At 50.2% G+C, this 6,340-nt stretch overlaps 1 protein-coding gene across 5 annotated transcripts in view; it reads right to left on the bottom strand.

The window, feature by feature from the left end:
* HIVEP2 (HIVEP zinc finger 2) overlaps nt 1–5,980 on the bottom strand; it is a 206,158-nt gene extending 200,178 nt beyond the window's left edge. Inside the window, exon 1 of one of the 5 annotated variants that reach the window (XM_043457250.1) lies at nt 5,607–5,980. The gene's annotated coding sequence lies outside the window, so the exon portion shown is untranslated. Of the gene's footprint in view, nt 1–4,454; nt 4,690–4,748; nt 4,839–5,141; nt 5,272–5,606 lie in introns of those variants that run through there. The other 4 variants (XM_043457246.1, XM_043457248.1, XM_043457252.1 and 1 more) reach the window with 4 other exon arrangements.
* Between the last annotated feature and the right edge of the window lie 360 nt (nt 5,981–6,340).

Raw genomic sequence — 6,340 nt, forward strand, 5'->3', positions numbered from 1 at the left:
ATCTTGCATTACCCCTCCTGTTACCTGCCTGCCAGCCCCACTGGCCTGCTTCTAACTCTTCAAAACACCTCGGCTCATTTGCATTGTTCCTTCGTTGAAGGATATTCCCCTCTCCATATATATCTTTTTCTCCTCTTATTTGTTCTGCAGTCTCAGCTGAAATATCACCTCCTCAGAGAGATCGCCTCCTCACTCCCAGACAGGGGTGACGGACCTCTTGTTACACTTTCTTTTATGTTTCTTCCGTAGCACTTGTAACAGACCTAATGATTTGGACCAGTCAGCCCCAACAGATTACAAGTTTCTTTTCTGATCTGGTTCATCATTATACCTTTGGTATCAAGCACAAGGTCTGACTCCTAGTAAATACTTGTTGAATGAATGGATGAATAAGTTGCAACTGATCAAGACAACCAGGGCGCCTGTCATAATACTCTAAAGAAAAGGCTGGGATTTTAAGTGAGTGATAAGGCAAGACACTGGAGGGCCCTGAATACTTCCTGACTTTACATCCAACCATCTTGTGGCCAAAGGAGCAGGTCAAACCCCACCTGCTTTCTGCCCAGAACTGTCTTCAGGCACACAAACATCACTTTCATTGCTTCTTTCCAAAGCTATAAATTTGGAGCCTAACCCTTCATTCATTGCTTCTCTCCAAAGCAAGCACTTTCCTCAAATACCTCAAATGGTTAGATTCCAAATTTGTAGCTGTTAGGAAATCTAGTTATGGACACTTGTAAGATCACATGTCACAGTTAATACATGTCACATGTCAAGTGATGGGCAATTAAAGTATATGTTAAGATTAGTGGCTTATTATTTGACCCAGAACAATAATGACACAAATTATCAAGCAGTTCTGATTCTATTCTAAATGCAGTTGTTAAAACAGTATAGTCCTAGGTCTATATTAATGCTAGTAACCATGATCCACCTCAGAAACCAAGGTTTTCAGAGATCAAGTAAGCTGTGTCCTCCCCTTGTACATAAAGACCTGGTGTTGCTTCACAGCAATAGATGAAATGCTGAAATATTTTTCCAAATTACTTAGAGCCATCTCATAGCTACAAATACTGACCTATAACCTCCCTTTTTATTAACTTTGTCATAAACAGCATATAGAAAAAGCAATGCTTTTGATTGTGATCAATAACCAGGAACAAGTAGAAAATTACATGACTTACACAATTTCCTTCAAATAAGCACAATATTATTTTCATAAAGTTTTCCCATTTTCCCTCCACCCTCTGTGTTCATCCACAGCTTCAAACATTGAGAAGACTGACTCCCTGACTTAAGAAGATTCACTGCAATTTTACTCAAGATTAATGAAGGCTCTGCCTCTGTGGTTACAGCAAAGCCATACACATAGTCTTATGAAATCTGAAGTCCACTGAGTTGACTTAGCCAACTACCTCTGCTCCTTTCCCTAATATCAGTTAAAAAGGCACAATACTTACATACCAAATTTTAGCCAAAACATGGATTCACAATGAATTAATACATAAATACATTAACCAGAAGCATACCACTGGAAGCTTCAGGTGGAAATTTAAACTGTGAACCATTTCTCCACCTACAGGATCAGTGCATAGACCTACAGAGGGTACTGCTGAGGCTGACTATGGACTAAAATGTGAAAATCATGTTTAACAGACATAGGTGATTAGTTTGATCCACAACCATCCATCCAGTTGATCTTAGCCACTTTCCCCTTATTATAATATTTACCACATCAGATATCAATATTCCCCATCTTAATGGATTACACTTTCCTCACCAAATAACATTCCTCACCAAATAACATCTTCTATAGGTCTTTAAAACTACTTTTCCTATACTGAAGCTTTCTGATTAATTTCAGCTAAGTACTAATAACTCAAAAATCTAAAACCAGCACAGAAAGAATACATGTTATTTGTAGCTGCTACTGCTGAAATAAACCCTGCTTTAAAAAAAAAAATTGGCAAATTCTTAAAGATTCTTCATTTTAGATTGAATCAGCATAAAAGATTCAGTCTGATTTTCTGAATAGTGACAAAGGCCCAAAACCTCAAGCAGACACATGTACCATTATTCCACAAGGAACACCTGCAAACATGTTGTTTCTGTTTTGTTTTCATAGTAACAAGAACATTTATCAACACATCTCATGTAAAAGGAGCCTGATCAATTTTGCTGGCTAATCTTTCAATGTAGTCAAATAACATGATCTCATTACGTGATAATATACACAGTAAATTCACTTTTATGTTCCATGTTTAAGAGACAAATAAACATGTTTTATCTACTCTAATGGTATCTTTCCAGAGACTGCTGCAAGGATCTAACCAGTTGAAAATCAGTTACATCTTAATTTGTAGAATCATTAATTATCATGCCCCAAATTGCACCCAAATTAATTTCACATCGGTTTAATCATAAATGCCCTTATAGAAATAAAAGCAGTCTCTAATAAAGTCAACCACATAAAATACAATCACCATCACAGAAATATAGATGCCAACAAGCAGATTTTGTTTTATACCTGACCGATGTTCAAAGCAAGAAACTCAGACAATTTTCTAACAGCTTCACCACTGTAATACAACATTTTCCTATATATAAGAAATATACTGCATTTCAAACCTAGTGGTCAAAAGGGGTTATGACACTTGAAGCACACTGTCATTAAGGAGATACAGGTAAACCCCTTTCACCTCACAATAAAAATGCACAGTTTTCATCTGGTACATTACTTCTTAGGGTTCCACAGGAATTTTGTCTGAATAATGAAAATGATATCCTTTCTACTCAAGTGGGAGGGCATTTCTGTCTTGATAAATTATTTGGCCTGTATCCTAAAAATCAAGACCGGTCTATTTATTATACAATATTCTTGGTAAATTTTTGCTTTGGCACTGTTATACGGAGAAAAAGCACAAGACATTTGCAAATTCTAATGTATATGTGCTATATATATGATATATGTAATAAATATTTAAGTACATATAACACATATGTGCAAATATTTTAAATAACTTGATTTCCTCAAAGACAAACAGCACCAAACATTACTATATCACTAGAGAAAACGTTTCTAATAAAGTTAAACTGCTTTTTTCTAGGAGGACAGATCATAGCAAACTTAATTAAAATGGATCTTATTAATATTTCAAGTAATTTCTGGGCTTGATTATGCGCTACAGAAGAAACAACTGTACTGAAGAGAAAAATCAATAGCCCTTGACCAGGGCTCTGGGGTATGCTAGAAAAACACCGTTCTCTTGTGCCTTACCCAGGTCTAGCCTTTGCGGGTGGGGGAGAGTACCAATAACAATTTGGAAGTCAACTGAATTATTTTTAACACGGCAAAAAAAGGAAGGAAGAAAATCAGTTCAAATTTTCCATTATAATGAAAGTACCGGAAACAAGCCTTTTTATGTTCATTTTAGGCCCAAGTAACCGTGCAGAGAATAGGGCTTTTGCAATGTCAGTTGCACACTCTGCTTCCTGTGCGAATTCTCAACCATTACAGGTGTCCTAAACCCTCCAGTGAAACCGATCTACTATCAAGGGATTCCTGCGGTCCCCTCGAAGCCATCCCTACTGCCCCCTACCCCGCACAGACGACTGCCCATTTCCTGCGAGCGTCTCTATTAAGGACCCTCTCTCTTCTCTGCACTCCTGCGGTTAAAGTACCCACTTCTCCTCGGCGTGGCATGTAAAAGCTTTCCCATTAGAGAGGACTAGTTCCTGCAGTCCTTTCGACTTAGATGCTTTCAAGTCAGAGAGGAGCCACTTGAAGAAAACCCTCCGCCCCCTCTCCGGTCCCCCCCACCGGAGCCACGTCCCTGAAGGACAACACCAAGGGCCACTTCCTGACCTTCTACCCCTTCGCCCGACTGGGGCTGGGAGGGTTGGGGTCGCATTTTCTCGTGTCCTCTGCTGCACTGGATGTGTTATGTAAGAGGGACAGGACGCGGGAGGCACATGCGTATAAAGCGCACGGATCTGTGATAACAGCTGGGGTGGCAAAGCAGATCTGGAGTCTCCCCCACCAAATACGACAGACACCACACACACACACACACACACACACATCACCCCCCCACCCCCCCCCACCCCCCCCCACCCCCAGCAGTGTTTTCCTGTCTCACCCCTAGCAGTACCAGACGCACAGAAAGGAAAGGCGGGGGGAGGGGTGCAGGGAGGTGAGAGGAGGAGGAGAGCCGCACGTCTGCTTTGATAGCAGCCGGCAGAGCTGCCGCGGCAGAGAGCCCCTCGTTAACCCCCTTCCTGTGGCTGCACCACGTCATGGAACATTCCCGGAACGGGCCAACGTTCCACCCACTTCAGGGAACAGACATAAAGGCGCAGACCCAGCTCCCCACCGCGCACAGCCCAAACACACATGTCCCTCTCCCGGTCCCCGGGCAGACGCACAGACGAACACGCATGCAAGACGCCCCCACCGGTCTCCGCGCGCCCCCGGCCAGCCCGCCGCGCCGGGAGCCGCTCTGCGGCCGGTGCACCCGCGAGGCGAGGGCGCCTCCGCCTGAACCTTCCATCGAGACAGTCCCCTCCTTCCTCGCTTCCTTCCTTCTCTCCTTCCTTCCTTCCTTCCCCGCTGGGGAGGAGAAAGGAGTCGCCGAAATGCCAACAGCCGGCTCCTCCGCTGCGCTCGCTCGGCCGCAGGCCGGCGGCCCGGCCCTCGCGCCGCCCGCCCCCGGCCCCGACCCACGCCGCGCGGCCCCCTCCCCCGTTACCTGACGACGGGCGGCCGGCGGCCGCGGCAGCCGCAGCGGTGGCCGGGCGGTGCGCGCCGGTGCACGTCCCTCATTAGTAACCAGGCACATTCCTGCCTCCAGCGCTCCCGCGCCGCCCCCTCCCCCCAGGACATTACGCAAAGCAGCCTCCCCTCATCTGCATAGATCCTCGGCCAGGGTATTCCCCGCATTTCCCAACGCGCCGGACCCCCCCTCCCGAGGTCTCCCCCATCCCCGCCCCCTCCGACCCTCACCCTCCGGACGCCGGTCCCGAGCCGGGGGCGCGCGCCGGGAGGGGCCAGAGGGGTCCGGCGGCGGCGATTACGGTGTAAAGTGAAACGAGCTCCCAGTGCTAAAGGAGGCAGGAAAAAACACCGCGCCGAGGCCACTTACCGAGCCGAGGGACCTAGATTCCCGCCGCTCTGCTCGCCCGAACGGTCGGTCCGCCCTCCACGCACCCCAAGGCTGCACCCAGAACCCCCAAAAGTCGAGACGTGTAGGAATATGGTTAAGGAGCCAGGAGACCCTCCAAGTTGCTCCGGGCTCCCGGGAGCCTCAACGTCCAAGACACAACTTGGCCAAGACTTGTGCCACAGTCACCGGAGATGTTTCTGCGGAGACCCTCCTCCGGCGGGCAGAGACAGCGCTCGGCGGCGCCCCGCTCGCCTCCTCTCCACCCCCTCACCTCCAGCCCGCCTCCGGCCGGCCGCCCGCCCCCGGGCCGCTAGCCCCTCGGGCGGCTGTCAGCTCCCGGCCGCCGCCGGGTGACAGGGGCCGGAGGAGGGCGCGACGCGGCGGCCCGAGCCCGAGCGGTCGAGGGGGATCCTCGCAGCAGCAGCAGCAGCGGCGGCCGCTCACCTGGAAAGTCACCGCTGAGAAGAAGGAGGAGGAGGAGGACGGAGAGAAGGAGGAGGAAGAGGAGGGAGAGGAGGAGGGGGAGGAAACCCCCCTGGTGCCCTTGTTCTCGCTGCCGCGGCGGCCGCTCCTCGCCAAGGCTGAGCGTGTCTGGTGGGGGGTGTCTGGTAGCATTTCCTTAAGGACAGAGGGAGGGCGGGTGCGGAGGGAGGGAAGCGATCCCGACCGCCTGCCCAGGCTCCTCTTTCCTTTTATTTATTTTTCTGACACTGTACGGAGATGGGCCCGGGGCAGGGGCCACCGGGCTCGGGAGGGAGCCGCGAGGCCCGGGCCGCAGCCGTCTGCGTGCGGGAGCCGCAGCGGCCGCCTCCCCTCCCGGTCTGTGGACGCACCGGGTTATTCCTGGCAGCGCCTCCCCGAACAGAAGTTACTAGGAGGAGTGCGCGGCCAGGGCGGGCGGGGGGGAGAGGCGGAGAGAGGGAGGGAGGAAGAGGGAGAGACTCAGCCAGCGACGTCATCGGATCCCCCAGCGCGTCCCAGGGAGGGAGGCTGAACCAGAAAAACCAGTCTGGAGCCGGCGAGCGGAGAGGGTTGAGCGGCTCGCGGGGCGACGGGGCCGGGAAGCGACCGCGAGGGCAGGGCCGGGCCCCCGCGCGGCCGCTCCGGGCGGGAAGACCGCGGCCGCGCTCTCGCTCGCTCGGATCGGGGATCTCCCCCGGAGGGCTGGTCTCTACTTG

This window comes from Cervus canadensis, chromosome 33 (genome assembly GCF_019320065.1).
Source record: "Cervus canadensis isolate Bull #8, Minnesota chromosome 33, ASM1932006v1, whole genome shotgun sequence".
NCBI lineage: Eukaryota > Metazoa > Chordata > Mammalia > Artiodactyla > Cervidae > Cervus > Cervus canadensis.